At 40.0% G+C, this 17,956-nt stretch overlaps 1 protein-coding gene across 1 annotated transcript in view; it reads left to right on the top strand.

Moving 5' to 3' along the window:
• Positions 1-83: 83 nt before the first annotated feature.
• Atp6v1a (ATPase H+ transporting V1 subunit A) overlaps positions 84-17,956 on the top strand; it is a 55,294-nt gene continuing 37,421 nt past the window's right edge. Inside the window, exon 1 of the mRNA XM_032900224.1 lies at positions 84-370. The gene's annotated coding sequence lies outside the window, so the exon portion shown is untranslated. The remainder of the gene's footprint in view (positions 371-17,956) is intronic.

The following is a 17,956-nucleotide window of genomic DNA, read 5'->3' as shown; positions in this document are numbered from 1 at the left end:
GAGGCGGGACTCATCGCCATTTCCGGTCCCTAGAGCGTGACTCAGCGTCACTTCCTTAGCAATGCGCTTTAACCCTTGCCATCCTCGTTTTCTGTACTGTAGTTTATATAACCCAGTCATTGTGAAAAAGAAAATAACGCTTTTCCTAAATCGCGGAACCATTCACATCCAAGCAATCCGCAAAGGTTCAAGCCTGCGAGACGCAGCGTGCCTGGGGAGGGGAAGCGGGGTGGGGCTTGAGGTCACATGACTAGCTAGGGCTGACCCGCCTCCTGCAGCTGAAGACTTCCCCTCTCTCAGTGACAGAGCCTCTGGGTCCCGTCTAGGTACAGATTCTGCATTTCGAGCCCGGGCAGGTGAGGTGCGACAGGTAACTGGTGGCTGGTGGGGACGATTGACGGGGTGGGGTGAGAGTATATAGACACTGGGATGTGTGAACCGCGGCCTGCGGTGCTTGGGGCTCCTTTCGCGTTGTCCTCCTGCATGAGCGAGGAGCTCATTTTTCTAGATCTGCTGGACCCCTGACCCTTCACCGTCACCTTAGTCCACTGACGAGGGATTATGATGCCCACCTTTCCCTGGGTTGAGAGCGAGTGCGGCCATTATGGTTCCTTATTTAGAGCATTTGGGGCTGATTCAGGTGGTAGAATTGTTTTAGCCATTTCTTCGGGGTCTGCAGCAAACGACGGGTCCCATTCCCCAAAGCTCCTTCCTTGGCAAAGGCCTTGGCCTGGTTGCTCAGAATGGAGGAAAACCCCTGTAGGCAGAGGCGTCTCCGGTGAGACAGGCTTAGTAGGGAATGTCACTGATATGGCCCTCATTGCAGAGTCACACTGAAGGGCTTCCCCACAAATGTGCGTTCTCAGTGATTCTAAGGGTTTTGTCAGACATCCTTGCAGGAGAGGTTCAGTGAGTGTTCGGATGAGACTGGAAGGGTAAGAACGGGCCTTATTTCTTCGGAGAGAAGAAGGTTGTACAATCCTCAGAACAGGGTGTTGGTAATGCGACAGTCTCAGTTGAATGGGAAGGCGATGAAAGATGGTGTTACCTTTTTGGGCTGGAGACCCAGACTAGTTTACAGGAAAGTGACGAGGTTTTCCCGAAGGGGAAGTAATTCTTCGGAAACTGATCAAGCTGAAAACATAATTAATCCAAATCTATTTGCCTATAATGTAAAGGCAAGGAGAGTCTAGACATGACTGCCTGTGGGTCATTCCTTTTTGACGTTTCTTTTAAATCCTACAAATTATGCCCTTCCCAATCAGTTTAAATCTGTGAAGCAATGCTTGTGTTCCTAATTCACTTCTGCATTTGTTATTCAAATAAGAAATTCAAGTGACCCTTCTCAGACTTGAGTGCATAATATTTTGTGAAAAATACAGAAATTGTTTTGCTTAGGGTTGCCCAACCCTTCGTACTCCATTTTATATGCACCATAGTAGCCAATGTTTTCACCTCAAACAATGCACTTGATGAAAGGAATGTTCTTCAGTTTGGGGCTAAACTCTTTTATTTGTGCTGCAAACTTAGAAAGTTCATTGCTTTAAATCCGAAGGCCTTACAAAAATCAGAGATTTGACTTTTATAACCTAAAGAATGCATTTTCTTATGTGAAACAAGATTTTTAGTTAAATCTCAGTTCTATGCAATGTAATTGAGGAATCTATTTTTTAATATCTGCTGAGGACTTGGGGATATGGTTCTTGCTTCCACTGCATGCTCGAGGCTCTTCACCCAGTCCTCATACTAGAAAGAAAAAAAAATAGGAAAAGGATGGAATGATTATCTTACAGTGATTGATGCTCTTTTTATCCCCTTCCAAATTTTCTTATCATATTTTGTTTAAAAAGCTAAAAGCTAAAACCTTAAACTGATAACAATTTAACAAGATAGAAAGACTGGCCTATTTGCTACTTCTTACTAAAATATTGCCTTAATGATTTTGCATTGCCCAAATTACCATTGTGTGCTTGTGATTAGACTAGACAGTAGGTATTGATATGTTTCTATAACAAGCTTAAATACAGATTCTTAAATAGTTTGTTCCTTTGCATTGCTAATTATTCTGTGGTATGGATGGCACCACAGTTGGTTGAACCATTCACTTGTTGACATTTTTTATTTGTGTCTGTTCCTGCACGTAGAGGCCAGAGGTGCCTTCCTTTGTTGCTCTCCCTACCTTAACCCCCCTTTTTTGAGCTAGGTTCTCTCACTGAACCTGACTCACTGATTCAGGAGCCTAGCTGGCCATTCAGCCCCAAGGATTCTTCTGTCTTTTGCCCTGAGCACCGAGGTTAAAGGCACAGTACCCATGGCCACCTGGGAGGCTGAACTCAGATTTTCATATGTGCAAAGCATGTGCTTTCACGACTGAGTCATCTCCTCAGCCTGAAATATAATTTTACCCATCATTTTTCCTCCAAAGTGAGAGAGAAAAAAAATTGGCACTGCTTCATGCCCATGTGACATTCCACCAAATAAACAGAATTCCTTCGTGTTTTAAAAGTCCAAACCAGTTCTGTGCAGGTGTACTGGGCTGGAGGAACCCAGTTTGAAAGCACTGAGTACTGGTGGAGGAGAAGTTCCTAAGAAAGGCTGGATGAGTCTGCAGTTTTACTTCACAGTTAATTGCTCCAGTTTTAGGGAACTCAAGAAAGCAGTACCTTAGATTCTAATGAAATCGGGAGGATTAGCAAATCTGGAATTGGCGACCAAACAGGTAAGGAGAGTAAATATTAAAGAAGAATTTGATGCTGAATACAGATGGTTTGAGCGCTGGAAGGCATTTCTGATATTAATGAGATTTCTGTGTGGGTCTGGGTATGATGGCTCCCTCCTTTAATCTCTGCACTGGGTCTGGCAGAGTTCTTTGAGTTGAAGGCCAGCCTGGTCTACAAAGTGGGTTCTAGGCCAGCCAGGGCAACAAACTAAGACCTTGTTTCATAGGTGAGGAGGCCTATTGGAGGAGGGAGAGACAGGGAAGGAGGGGGAAAGAGAGAATTTAAGGGTTGGGGCCCCAACACCCTTTATTTCTTACTCTGAATTCTCCCTTAATTACCCTGTCTTTGCAGGGTGTCACCAGTGAACGTGTGTCCTTTCCTTTGGGCCACAGTAGCCAATTAGTCCTTTAGGCTGATATACCCAATATTCTGTATTTCTTTACTTCTCCATATAGGCTATTTTTGGTAGCTGGGGTATTCCTCAGTAAACCTCCCTGCAGTTAAAGAACAATCTGTCTCTGTTGTATCTTCTGCACAAGGATGCTGAAGTGGACAGAAGAGGCCCTGTTAAAGCAAACAGAATACTGAGGGCCCTGATGGGTCGTTTATTGAATAAGCGTTGAATGATTAAAAAGGAAATTAAACTGCCTTAATTGTTACGAATTATAGTTCCCTAAAGGCTGTGCACTAAGTATAACTTCTCAGTCCAAGTTTCCAAATCCTAAATAGAGTAGATATGAGCCTGTGTGGACTTTATTAATTCAGTGAGCACCTTGTTTCCACAGCGTGTCGCGGTTACTGATAATGGTAAGACCTATGGTTCAGCCCTAATGTTAGAGGATCTTCATTCAGTGCCTCCATTTTGGTCATGTGCCTTCTTAAGTGCAGCCGATGCTGGAAACCTCAGGCTTCCATACTAAGAAACTTTCCTCCCAAGGGTATTGTGAATGAGATAAGCCTAGTTAATCAATTTGAGAGTAGTTTGAAAGCTAGATGGCAGTGAGCGTAACTTAGTATACTCAAACTTTTCCTGAATAGATTTCCCAATCACAGAGGCCTGGGATTAGGTTTTAGCCTTCCCTATCATTAACTGTCTGACCTTGGGCACTTAAAATGAAGTCTCTTTCTGTTTAAATCTAGCCCGTAGGTATTATTAAGGTAGATCATAAGTCTACAGTGGTTAGTACATACTTTATAAGTTTGTTTTTTTTTAAACGGAGGTCAAGCCTAGCCTTCATCATGGTCATCCTCCTGTCTGTTTCCTAAGTGCTGGATTACCGATATGTGCCACTCCACCAACAGAAGTTCTCACTAATTGTACTGACATGCTTCAGTCATACACCCTGAACTTCTAGGAGAGATGTACAGTGCCCTACAAGAGTGACAAAAACAAAACAAAACCTTTTTGCACAAAAGGTTTCTGTTGCAGGGAATGGACTAAAATTTAAAATGAGTCTATCGTGGAAAAATAGAGCCAAAAGAACTTTTCTGGGTGTGTTCTTTGAAGCTAGCCATGCTGTAACTCATATTGTTCTCAAACCACCAGACTAAGGCTAGTCAGTGTGCCTCAGCCTCCCAAGTGGCTGGACTGCAGACTCCAGTGACAGACTCCAAACTTGCTTAGTAATTAGTAGGAGCTGAGAAATAGCAGCATAATTCCCTTATTTTGATTTTAGCTATAGTTCACTGGGTTTTTTATGTTAATTTTTCAATGTTTATGATCATTAATGTATGGAATCGTTTTTTAGGAAACTATTTCTCCACTCTTAAAGTTTGTTCAATATAAGAAACAGTATGGACATGAACTAGAGTAAGAATTTTTTCCTTCTTTAGTGATTCACAAGGATTAGTGGTTTTGCAATGGGAAGTATGAGTAAATAAAATAATAATTGAAATATAGCTTTTCAAGTTTATATTTTTTGTTAATCATGACAAAAATACTATAAGGAAAATAGTTTAAGAAATAATTGAATATTTGTATTAAAGTCAGTTCCCTATAGAGTAACTGGGATATAGTAAGTGTATTTTCATCCATTTTTATGCGTATTGATAAATAATCTGTGATCAGTAATGCTTTTTATTTTCCTTTTTCTTATTGAAAAGGGAAAGCCTAATTACAGCATTATATATAATAGATGTGGAATATGGTGAATAAATATATGGAGTTATATCTTTAGAGTAGCAGATCTTTATCTTTACCTGCTCACTAAAAATGTAGTTGCTGTGGTGACAGCCATTTACATTAACATTTAGCTATTCATGGTATATTGTAGCTATTTTCAGGTTAAATATGGAGACAGGGTCTCCATATTTAGCTATGGCTGTCCAAGAATTAGCTACATAGACCAGGTTGGTCTTGAACTCTCAGAGGTCCACCTGCTTCGGCTGTGTAATTAGAGACATACACCACCACATCTGACATCTGGTCTCTTTCATATCTTGAGACAAGGTTCCCCTAAGTTGTCTAGACTCACTTTGAACATGCTCCATACCTAGTGAAACCTCGTACTTGCTAGTTTCTTACCTCATCCTCCCAAGTAGTGATATCATGGGCCTGTGCCACCAGGTCCAGCTAAAGTTTATTAAGTCTAATCTAAATGTAAACATTGAAATAATTCTTTCATTTTAAAATTGCATTAACACCTTATGAAAATGCTTTGGCTTACTCATATAACAGTAATTTATTTATTTGTATATATACTGTTAGGCTTAAATACATAAGTATGACATTTTCTAAGAAATAGAGGTACAGTGCTGAGTGCTTGCATAACATGCCCTAAGCTCTAGTTTGTCCTCAGTACCACTTAAAGCATGTATGGTGGCACATGCCAGTATTGTCCTCAACCCACTTAAAGCATGTATGGTGGCACATGCCTGTATTGTCCTCAACCCACTTAAAGCATGTATGGTGGCACATGCCTGTCATCCCCAGATGATGTCAGGGTCAACCTGGGCTACATAAGATCCTATTTCAAATATATTTGTAAATATGTGTGTATGTGAATGTATAAGGAAATTCCAATTATGACAAAGTGAGACTAAGTGTGGAGGGGAGGCACATTTATGTGGTAAACATAACTGAATCAATTTGTCTACAACTTAAATGTAAATAGATATTTAAAATATTAGTCAAATTTTATATATACATAGAACCTAAACCACAGAGGAATACCTCCGAATTAGGAAAGAGAAGGGAAGGGAAGGAAAAAGTAGACTTTGAAACTCTATAGATAGAATTTTGTAGCAGAAATGGAAACAAATGCTTAAAAGAAAATACTTGCAATATATCTAACAGGTTAGTATTTGTAAAAAATCTTACAAAGTGTAAAAAGTCCACCAGTTAGGACCATACATAGAGAAGGATGTGGCCTGAAGTTCACAGAAGAAAAAGCTTAAACATTTAACGTTTAGCTTAACAAATGTGAAAACTATAACCTTACTAGCAATTGATACAGTGACAGTGAAATGCTATGTCTCTGGCTAGTAAAAATTAAATGCTAAACCATGCTAGCAGGGATATGTGGGGGAAGATTTCCCCGTGAATGCTAGCAGAGAAATGACTTGTTCCTTGTTGGTTTGGTTTGGTTTAGTAAGCAAACAGTAGTAGTTAGTATTAGAAATGTATGTATTCTTTCATCAGTCTCCATGAACTAAAATCACCAGTAAGCAAGCAAGAACATGTCGACGTGGACGTTGACTGCCACAATGTTGGCAGTGCCAAAATCCTGGGAATAGGGGAACACCGATTAGTAGAAGTATTATGCGTATTATGGCAGTCATATTCTGAAGCGTTGTGAAGTCATTCAGTAGTAGGAGTTGAATCTCTCTGGTAACTTGGAAGGATTTCTAAATATATTCTGAGAGGATTTCCAATATGTTCCTTATGCGAAAAGGTAAAATACAAGAAAATGTATATAAGATTCTGTTTTCATAAAGCCATATGTAAGACATGATGAGTTTTGTGTATCTTGTTAACACTGGAAAAGAGGAGAGAGGTAGAGAGTATCCACAGTAAGATATGCATACATGTTTGCACATGTCTGTATGTACAGTGAATCACAGGAAAGGACCATACTCAGATGCTCAGTGGTTGCTTCAGAATGGCTGGGTAAGCATTCCATGTGACATTGTTCCCATTTGACAATGAACACTTTCTGAAAGTAGTGGAAAACAAAACAATTTACATTTTTAAAAAGAAACAGAAGGCCAGTTTAGCTAAAGAAGAATTAACAAGATGAAAAATAATATTTGAAGTGACTAGGCATGAAGATACTTGACATATATTTAGTCTTAGGTATTGGAGGAGGAAGTAAATAAAGTATCCTGGTAACTGCATGCATTCTTAATTTTATGTGTGGTAACCATGCAACACCTAGAAGGAGTCATTGTAAAAACATACCCAAAAAATGATAAATATCACCAAATAAGGCTCAAATTGGCATATTCTTTTCAGTGTTAGTATTTAATGCTGCAAAATGTTTTATGCCTTGGAAGTGTAAAGCATATTACACAAGTACAGTTTCTGTCACCTGACTTAATCATATGACATAATCACTGTGAGAAAAGTTCCTTGTAGTTCACTAGATTAAAAGATTAACTTTCTCTTTAAGAAAACTTCAAATAGGGCTGGAGAGATAGCTCAGCGGTTAAGAGCACTGACTGCTCTTCCAGAGGTCCTAAGTTCAATTTCCAGCAACCACATGGTGGCTCACAACCATCTGTCATGGGATGTGATGCCCTCTTCTGGTGTGTCTGAAGACAGCTACAGTGTACTCATATACATGAAATAAATAAATTAAAAAAAAAAAAGAAAACTTGAAATAAAGCGAAGTTTGGGGGATTTGATCAGAGACATATCAGGATTACGAGTGTGTACTGCTTCTGTAGAGAGTCTGTATTCTGTTCCTAGCACCTATGCTAGGTGGCTTATGACTACCTATAACTCCCAATCAGGAAATCTAACACTCTCTGGTCTTCACCAGCTCTGCCAAATACATGTGCTACTCCCACACAGGAACACAGACACATAATAAAAGTGAAAAAACTTACATTTTTAAAAAGCAAATAAACTCTTTGCAATTAATTAATTTTTGATTATTTATTTATCTTGAAATGGGGTCTAGATGTATAACCCAAGCTCATCTCAAATGTGAGCCCCTATTGCATCAGCCTCCCAATTGCTGGGCTTGCAAATGCATGCCACTGCACACATCTTGATTTCAGTTATTTTCTGGTAATTAGAAGTGGAGGCATTGCTCAAACCCATGGTAGGAAATGGCAGATGGTTTGGAGTTCAGTTTGTCACATACTTAAAATGCCAGTTTTTATATCTCATGCTGCTGCTTGTACTTTTTCCTCTATTACCATTTTATTTTGATTGTATATTTATATGTCAGTCTCTCTGTGTGTGCATGTGCGCGCATGCAGGTGCTATATTAAAAACTGTACAAAAATTTACAATACTTTTGTTAGGCGGGTAATACATGTGTAAGCATGGTGAAAATTACTATTCAGACGTTTCTCTTGCCTGTTCCCTGCCCCCACCTATGATCGTCCATAAACGGTAGTCCATGTGAGTAGTATTCCCAGCCTCCCTCTTTCACCGAACAGACATCCCACACTGATGCACTTAAAGCTTCCTCTCAAATGCTGGTTGAGTCATTGCACTGGTGAATCGTCATCGTCATATGGACAGTGCCAGGAGCTTCCTCCTTGTCCAGACCCTTGTTCGATCCTTCTACCACACCTACCTCTTCAGCAGATCCCAAGCATGTGCCACCACAAGTGCCAAGGCCTTTTTCACTTTGGCTGTAATTACTCATGGTAGCCTCTCAGCACCTTTCTAACTCCATTCATCAAATGAGGAAAATTGTGCATGTGATGGTTAAATGTTCAGTACTATAACTCACAACTTGTAAGTAGTAGAACTCAGGATTTGAACTCAGGGAGTACTATTACTGTTTTAATGCCATTAAGCATACAGATTCCATCATAAGTTATTTAGTCTTTATATTGTTGATTCTCCTTCTATGTTTATGTAGGATCTGGGAATCAAACCCAGGTTACTAGGCTTACAAGGCCTTAGTCATTTCACTCTCCCTAGTCTCCATATTAAGGAATATTCCAACCTTTGCATAAGAAAGTACTATAATGAATATTAATAAAATATGTTGTGCACAGAGTAAATTCCTAGGAATGGACTAGCTGCATGAAAAAAGAATGACACTTTTAATTTTTGGTAGATATCACCATGTTGCTCTTTAATTTAGCGATGCACAGAAGTTCCTTTGTCCTCAGTAATTTGCTTGAATCTGTCATTTAGGTTTACTATTTAGAAGACTGAATTGTTGGATGACTTTGACTTTCCTGGATTGCGTATGATCTATACCATTGTGATAGTACACATTTATTCATACAGAAGCAATATAATTTGAGAATAAGACAGTCAGGTTTATGACTTTTATTCTGGTTACAACTTAAAGTGCTACTTGTCTGATTCACATTGGCGTTTCATTATTTGAAATTGGAATTTTTTATTGCCCAAAGAGTAAAAAGTAACTCTTAGTAAACAACTGTGAAAGGCCCTGATTTTATGTATGGAAGGATTGCGTCAGGTATTTCAGTTACCTACTGTAGAGAACCGAGCATGGCAGCTTGTTTTCAGCAGCCCTTGAACCCCAGCTTTAGGTGATACAGTGAGCTAGTGAGAGACATCAGTCACAGTAATTACAAGCTCCATAAATTATTTGAAATGTAACACATTTTAGAGTCTAAGTGACAGGTAGGCTGATTGACACCAAAGTCTTTGATGTGATCCAAAGCAGAAACAAATCTACTCAGGTCTCAGGGAAAATACCTAAGGGATTGAATGGAATGTACATTGACAGAACCTGCTATTGTTCATTGATATGCGTCTGTGTTTGTTTTAAACATGATCTCATCCTTCCCAGGACATTGTCCTGGGAAGATGAACGGTTGAGGAAACAGCCAAAAAATAGAGATAATTAGGCTGTGGGTAAAAATTACAATTAATACTGCCTTAAGTAAGAGCAGCACAAAACAAGAAGTCCTTCTTACTCTGTCTCTGCCTTTTACAACCACTCTACTATACCAAGTTTGTAACCAAAGTGTTAGCACATAGCCTGTGTTGTAAGACAAAATCTTATGCCTGAGAATACAGTAGGCTCTTCCTAAGTCCTTATCCAAGATATTTTTATTATTTTGATTTTTTTCAAATAGGGGTTTCTCTGTAGCCCTGGCTGTCCTAGAACTTGCTCTGTAGACCAGGCTGGCTTCGAACTCACCGAGATCCACCTGCCTCTGCCTTCCAAGTGTTGGGGTTAAAGGTATGCCTGACTTCTTACCAGCATTGTATGCCAAATTCCTTATTCTAACCCTTACTAATACTACCTTAAAATCTTAGCCTGAGCATCCTGGTTTTAACTCGTGCTTTCCTAGTGGTCAGTGATAGAAAGCACCTTTTAAAGTCATTATTTGTCGTGTGTGTGTGTGTGTGTGTGTGTGTGTGTGTGTGTGTGTGTGTGTTTAAGGCTTAGGATGACTTTGGAAAGTTAGTTCTTCCCCTTCCATCACATTTGTCCAGGGATTGAACTCAGGTCAGCAGACTTGGTGGCAAGTGCCTTTCTCTGCTGTGCTGTCTCACTAGCCTACATTATCTTCTTGTTCATGAATACTGAGAGTCACTTTCCTAAGGGGGTGCTTTTGAGTAGGTGAGGAAGAGGGAAGGATCTGGGAGGAGTTGGGGGAGGGGAAACTGCAATCAGAATATAATGAATAAAGAAAGTCTATTTTAATAAAATACTAAAGAAAAATTGGAAAATAAGTTTATACAGAAAAAACCTTGCTTTTCTACAACTATATTAAGATATTTCTGCTTTGTAAACATTTCCTCACAATTGTTAACTTCCTTTATTCTAACAATATCTTTTGAAAAGTAAAGTACTTTACTCTTCTAAAGTCCCAATTTGTCAGTTTGCTATTTGTTTGTTATATAAATTAAATCTATCTAATTCAGGCTCTCAAGGAACATTTTATAGTTATAGGTTTGACATCTAGGCTTACCATCCATTTTCAGTGATTTTTATATAATGCCGGGATGTATTGAAGTATTTGGTTTTGGTTTCTGTGTGTGCACAACTGTTTATTCTACTGTCACCTCTTGAAGAGACAGTAGTTCACTACTAAACTTACATTTTTGTCAAAAGTCACTTGTTCATTTTTCTATGTATACATTTTACATTTTTTGAGTCGAGTGTAAATTTTTAAGTAATGCTAATCCAAATAATAGATTTTAGGCTCTGCACTTACTGTAGTTATTTCTGTTCTAGCTAATATTTTAAACCACTAGAATTATTAATAAAAATATAACATTTAAATTTTAATAGGTTAATATAATTAATAAATATATTAACATAACTAATATTTTGGGATGTTTAATACCTTTTATTTCAGAAGTTTCTTCTGTGGTAATACTTGGCTTCAGGTTGGTCTCAGGGAAGTGCTGATTTTAAAACTCTCGGTCATTGGGCATTAGGCCAAGCTGTATTCCATGCATTTTTAAGGGCTATCAGTTTTCACTCAGTGAATAGGAGTTCCTGTTTCACTCATGCTTCAGCCGAGACTGTGACTAACTAATGTGTGGTGTCTGTGTCCTGTGTGCGCAGTTGGGTGCTTTATGACACAAGCAGGTGTCGTCCTGCTCTCCCGGCAGTTACAGTCCAGCAGTAAAGACGGGCACCGATCGAGCAGCTTCGCTTTTGCTCTCTAGTTTCTTTTTAATATTATTCATTCACCTCTTTATTGGTTTTTCAAGACAGGGTTTCTCTGTGTAACTTTGGCTGTCCTAGAACTCACTGTGTAGACTCACAGAGATCCACCTGCCTCTGCCTCCTAAGTGCTGGGATTCAAGGCGTGCAGCACCACTGCCAGCTCTTTCTAAATTACTCTGTGTGTGTGTGTGTGTGTGTGTGTGTGTGTGTGTGCTGTGTGTGTGTGTGTGTGTGTGTGTGTGTGTGTGTGTGTGTGCCTGTAGGAGTGCGCACACTTGATTGTCATCGTATTCCCTGATTCCATCAGACCAGCCGTTCCTCCTGGAATTTTGTTGTGCTTCTCCCTTCTCTTTGACTCCCAGCTTTGTCTACACATTTCCTTAGAATGTTTAGTTTTCATAAACGATTTCACTAATGACCTTGAGTTTACCTCCTGATCTATTCATTCTTTTTTAATGATACTATGGAATGTGTATAAATAAAATATTTATTCCTGAGATTCTCTTTTTTTATTGCTATCTTGGCCAATTAAGTGATCAGTAATGGAACAAGGACCCAGAACTTTTTGTCCTTCTATGTTGTCATCTGTAGCAAGGTAGCCTGCCTTCCCAAATTATCCCCTTTCTACGTCCCACACTGTTGCTACAGCTCAGCATCCCGTGCAGATGACCAGCTGCCAAAGGTGTTCTTTCCTGTGGCCGTCTAAGAAGAGAAGTAACTCAGAATTTCCTAAAAGATTTTTCTTGCCTTTTATTAGTCAGACCATTCCCAAACGCTCTATTCCCAAGCAAGCCATTGCTAATGGAACTGAAATTACCTTAGTAGACTTACCAAATTTAAATAAAGTTCAGGTTTTATTGGCAAGAGAAGCAGAGGGGTCTGGGTATGCATAGTGAAGTAAATCTGCATTTCTGATGGAGCTGCTAAGTAGATAAAAAAGGTGAATAAGAAAGGCCTTTACGAAGTGATAGCTTGCAGTAGTGTTTTACAGTACAAATGACCAAAGTAAACTTTTTAACTGGAAATTTTGAGCAAGCATAAAAATCAAAAGCAGGTTTAGGATGCTTTTCTCTGTGCAGGAAAATTGCAGATGAAATGTAGATCAGGCTTGGTGTCTCATGCCTATAACCCCAGCATCAGGAGTCTGAGACAGTGGGATTAGGAGTTTGAAACCAATCTGGGCTGTTGGCACGAGTCCCTCTCTTTAAAGTAAATCAAATAAATGAGAAATGGAGCAGTGGAAACCTACCTACCTATTCTGATTTGATGGTTGCATCCAGCAGATATTTAATGACATCACTGTATGTCTTTTGATACATACAATTAAAATAATGCTAAAAGAGATTGTTGAGGGGCTGGAGAGGTGGCTCAGTGGTTAAGAGCACTGACTGCTCTTCCAGAGGTCCTGAGGTCAATTCCCAGAAACCACATGGTGGCTCACAATCATCTGTAATGGAATCTGATGCCCTCTTCTTATGTGTCTGAAGTCAGCTACAGTGTACCCATATAAATAAAATAAATAAATCTTTTTTAAAAAAACTGAGGAAATCTACTGATTTTTTTTCCTTTTTAAAAAAAACTAACAACCCCCTGTGCTTTCCTAAGCCAGTCTTTTAGTGAGTTAGTGTGTTCTTTTTCAAAGGTTACATTAAATAACACCAAGTGTCAGTGGAGTGGGTCAGACTGCATGAGAATTGCCTTGGAAGCCTAGTATTGGCTGTTGTGTGGCCTCCTCCTCGTTTCCAGCCCAAACTCTGATACTAAAAGGAATTGTTTTAGAATAAAAGGCATTGCTAGGTGTAGCACGCTAACCAGTTGCAATTTGGACTCTGTTATAAAATGGTGGGGCAGCCGGCCTCTGGCGGCACTGCAGTGCTCTGCAGTGGGGAGGGTTTGATGACTCACCAGTCAGATGGCTGCCTTTGCTGCCCTCTGGATTTTCCCTTCTCTATAGCACAGATTTTTTTCTTTTTCATTTTTTTCAAACGTGGGGGGTCTATAATGTATAATTAAGGGAATCTTCGTTATAAACCATTTGGGTTTTGTCCTTAAGAAAAGAGTCCAGTAGCCAAGGATAAAGCTTATGTAGTCCCTGAGTTGTTTTCTTGTGACTGTAGCTCTCTGTGCCACATTTTCTTCACGATTCCTGGTGGGGGGCTGGAGTTCTAACGGGACGCCGGCCTGCGCACCTAGTGCCTTACCTCGAGTTCCGTCCCTCGCACTGCTGTTCCTTGGCTGCTTTTTTTATCCTGGAGAACAGCAGGGATAACTGTGTAAGGAAGGAGTTTCATGCAACATTAGATCATAGTATACTTGGACCTTCTACTGTGAAGTTTTAGAATAAAATTAACTCTTAATTTACTATGACTTAACTTTCCTATTGAAAATGCTTTTGAAGTTTTTTAATACTTTAAAATTATTTTTTATTTTTAGTTATGTTTGTGTGCGTGTGGCCTTGTGCACATATATTCAGGAGGCCAGAGGCATTGGATCCCTTTGGATTGGAATTACAGGGGTTATGAGTCACCTAGCATGGGTGCTGGACACAAAAACAAACTACTACAAGAACAGACTGCTCTACTAACTGCTCAGACATTGCTCCAGCCCATGTTTAATATTTTTAAAAAGTCTGCTGTTTGCTGGGTAGTGGTGGTGCACATCTTTAATCTCAGCTCTCAGGAGGAAGAGGCAGTGAGATCTCTTGAGTTCAAGGTCAGCCTCTTCTACAGAGTGAGATTTTTCCTCTTGCATAGTAGAGAGCTAAATTGCTTACAATCTTATTTTCTCTTTATATTGGCCTTAAAATGTTTCTATTTTTTGTGTATGAATATTTTGTTTGCTTATATGTATGTATACCACATGCATGCCTGGTGCCCTCAGACATCAGAAGAGAGCATTGGAGTCCCTGGAACTGAAGTTACAATGGGTGTGAGCCAGCATGTGGGTCCTGGAAACTGAATATGGGTCCCATGTGGAGAAACAGGTGTTTTAAAACACTGAACCATCTCTTCAACCAGATGGTCTTTCCAGAGAGTGGGATTGTCCCCAACATTTCCCCTCCTCCTCCCAAGAAGAAAAGGAAAACAAAACAAAACAAGACCTTGACTTGCTGGTTGGAGTGTTTGTCAGCTGAAAGCAAAGGTGTATGTCTGGTCGTCTGGATGTAGACTTGCAGTGCTACCCTTAGGCTGTTGATCCTCTTACTGTCTTAATGTCGTCGTTTCTAATGCCTAATATGTGCCTCAAACGTTAAAAAAAATTTAAAAGAATAGTGACATTTTTAGGAATTCTGGAATTTGCATTTCTCTTAAAAACACAGAAATACGGCAAGAATGTACTTTCATTTTAATCCCAGGTATAGAGATATGGGGCTGCTTCGGACTGTCCACAGCCGCTGACTGTGATTTGCCTCATGTTCTGGCAGAAGCGTGGTTTTCCCGCTGCAGATGGTTTCTACAGTTGTATGATGTTTGGAATCCTGAGAGGCGGGGTTGATGGTGGTGGTCACTTGGGGAGGTTGTTTGCAGTTTGTTAGTAGCTGGAGTCAGAGAAGAAACAAAAGGAAAGAAGTTAGATCAGGGATCTTCCTAATTCCTCTCTCTCTTCTGTCCTTGTTTCTTCCTGCCTAGTGTTAGGGGGTGAAACTGGGCGGATAAATATAGGAAAAGAACCCCAAAAGTGCCACAGACCAAAATCCCCATAATGACTATACTTCTCCAGACACTGCTAAACCCACAAGAAAGCTGGTTGATGAACAAACCCTTGTGATTCCCTTCCAATAATCATTGTCCATATATTAGGAGGACTCAGACCATAATTTTAAAAAAAAATTACAAAAGAGGACTGGAGAGATGGCTCAGTGGTCAAGAGCACTGACTGCTCTTCCAGAGGTCCTCAGTTCAAATCCCAGCAACCTCATGGTGGCTCACAACCATCTGTAATGTGATCGATGACCTCTTCTGGTGTGTCTGAAGACAGCTACAGTATACTCACATTAATAGAAATAAATACTTTTTTTTAAAATTACAAAAGCTACTGCTTGGCTCCCTAGAGCCTTTATGACCTTTCTGTAGCTCAGGAGAACTGAACCATCTCTAGGAAAACATTACGTGTAGTCTGATCATTCTCGCCCATCCCTCTAGTTTTTGCTTCACCTCCTGTAAGCAGCTCTTCCATTGTCTTCACCATGCATTCCTATAAAGTCAGCCTGTGCTACTTCTGAGAATACACGCATCTCCTAATTTAGCTGGCTGGTTAAAGGGAAGTATTTCACCATATTTCTGCCTGAAATATAGCACTTGCTGATCTTTCAGAGGACCATCTAGGACAATAGCTCTAGGAGGACCTCACCTCATACCCCACCCCACCCCTCCCCTCCTTCACACACAGACATGTATGCACACACGCATGCACTCACACACAACACTGAAAATGATAAAAATTAATCTTGTTTTAAAAGCAGCAGCAGCTGCTGCTGTTACATTAGTCATACTTTTTAGAAATCAGGCAATCTTGGCTTGGATTAATTAATTAGTTACTCTCATACCCCTTTTCTCTCAGGCAGACCAATGACATGTTTGTCTTACCACAGCTCTATTGGACTCTGGGTGAAATAGACTGGTCAAAAGAATTTGACTTTTCCAATGCTATAGTTTACAAATTTAAACTCAATCTTTTTGACTTAAAGCCTTGGTCTCTGTCTTCTAAAAGAAGTAATATTCCTTTGTACTGACACAATATTTAAAGCATTTTTTAGTTATGTAGCTCCATTTTTAAAGCAGTCAATACAATATGATAAAATACTTTCTGAAAGGATAGCTCAAGGAGTGAGGGACCATAAAAAGACTGCCTTTGAGCAAGGAGCACTCAGGAGGATGGACAGGGACTCATGCAGACCCGTCGTGAAAGAAGGCATTTCTGGAAGCAAATGGTTTTTTCAAATGATGCTATTCACATAGCATCACTAGGGGAATGTTTGTGAGCATTTCACAAGGAACATTTGACCAAGTCTGTAATTAAATCACAATTCTTGAATAAGCAGTAGCATAATTCTTGTTTTTCAGTTAAAGATAAGAGATTTTGATTTGTCTAAGTTTTCCTGCAGCATATCATTAGAGGAACCTAAATGTGATCCCAAGTCAGCTGACTCAAGCACTGGGCTGTTTCCACTTTACCGGGCAGATGATCATGTGTCACAGATACTATACAGGGGACACCCACACTGGGGAAGAACTTAGTCTGGATGTTGACCTCAGTACCGTGTTTAGTTCTTTGAAGGTGTGTGTGTGTGTGTGTGTGTGTGTGTGTGTGTGTGTGTGTGTGTGTGTGTGTGTGTGTGTGTACATCACATGCTTGCAGGACCTCAGAGAGGTCCGAAAAGACATTGGAGTCCATGGAATTGGATTGTAGACAATTGTGAGCTGCCATGCGGGTGCTAGGAACAGAACAACTTGGCTCCACCGTAAGAACTAAATTCTAACCTCGAAGCCATCTCTCCAGCCCCTGAAGGATTTTTTTTATGTGTGTATCTGTTTGTGTGATGGGTGCCTGTGGGGACCAAAAGAGTACATCAGATTTTTTTTTTTCATTGTCTTTCATTATCTGGTGGTTCCTAGAAAATCTTGTTCTGAGGGATGGGAAGTTAGCTCAATTGGTAAAATGTTTGTGGTGCAAGGGTGAGGACATACTTGTTCAGTTCTCACCCACTAGAACGTCAGGTACAGTGGTGTGTGCTTTTGGAGGCCGAGATGGGTTGATAGTTATGACCCAATGGCTAACCAACCTGAGCACATCTGCAAGGCCATGGTCTTGGTGGAAGACCCTTTCTCAAAGAAGCAAGGTGGACAGCTCCTGAGAAACAACACTCGAGATTTATCAGTGTCTACACACAGCTTTTTGATACTTCAGCCAAAGGATTACAAATTGTGTATATGTGGTATGTGATCCTCTGGCATCTCCAGAAATACTGGGGATCACTCCTCAGTGTTGGCTCTGACCTGTGTTCTTCTATCTGGACTCAAGTGTCCTCAAAGCCTGCTTTCCAATGATGTTTCTGTATATATGCTTTATCCATACTGATCTACACTTACCCACATTCTCTACAGTTGAAGAGTCAGTTTCTCTTTGTTCCCAGTACGGTGTTTATACCTTAATTGAGCACTTAAACCATTTTTCTGTGTAGTCCATTTGGGTAAACCAGCAAAAGCTCCTTGAAAATTGTCGCATGTTTCGTTACAGCTTTTATTGTCTTGCTTTAACACGGGGCCTTTCCCTTGGGAAGAACAGAACAAACATTCAATAGATAGAAGTCCATCAACATTCAAGCCTTAGCTAGCGTTTTCAATCTCTCAACCTACGTGCAGTCTTTCCCAGATTTAATATGTTAGAGCAACAGAACACCATCTTTCCTTCAGTCACCACGTTGTTCCTTTTGTTCACAGAGCTAGG

Source organism: Rattus rattus, chromosome 4, assembly GCF_011064425.1.
Source record: "Rattus rattus isolate New Zealand chromosome 4, Rrattus_CSIRO_v1, whole genome shotgun sequence".
In the NCBI taxonomy this organism is placed as follows: domain Eukaryota; kingdom Metazoa; phylum Chordata; class Mammalia; order Rodentia; family Muridae; genus Rattus; species Rattus rattus.
The sequence above is the reverse complement of the archived record's forward strand: the minus strand, read 5'-3'. Positions and strand labels throughout refer to the sequence as shown.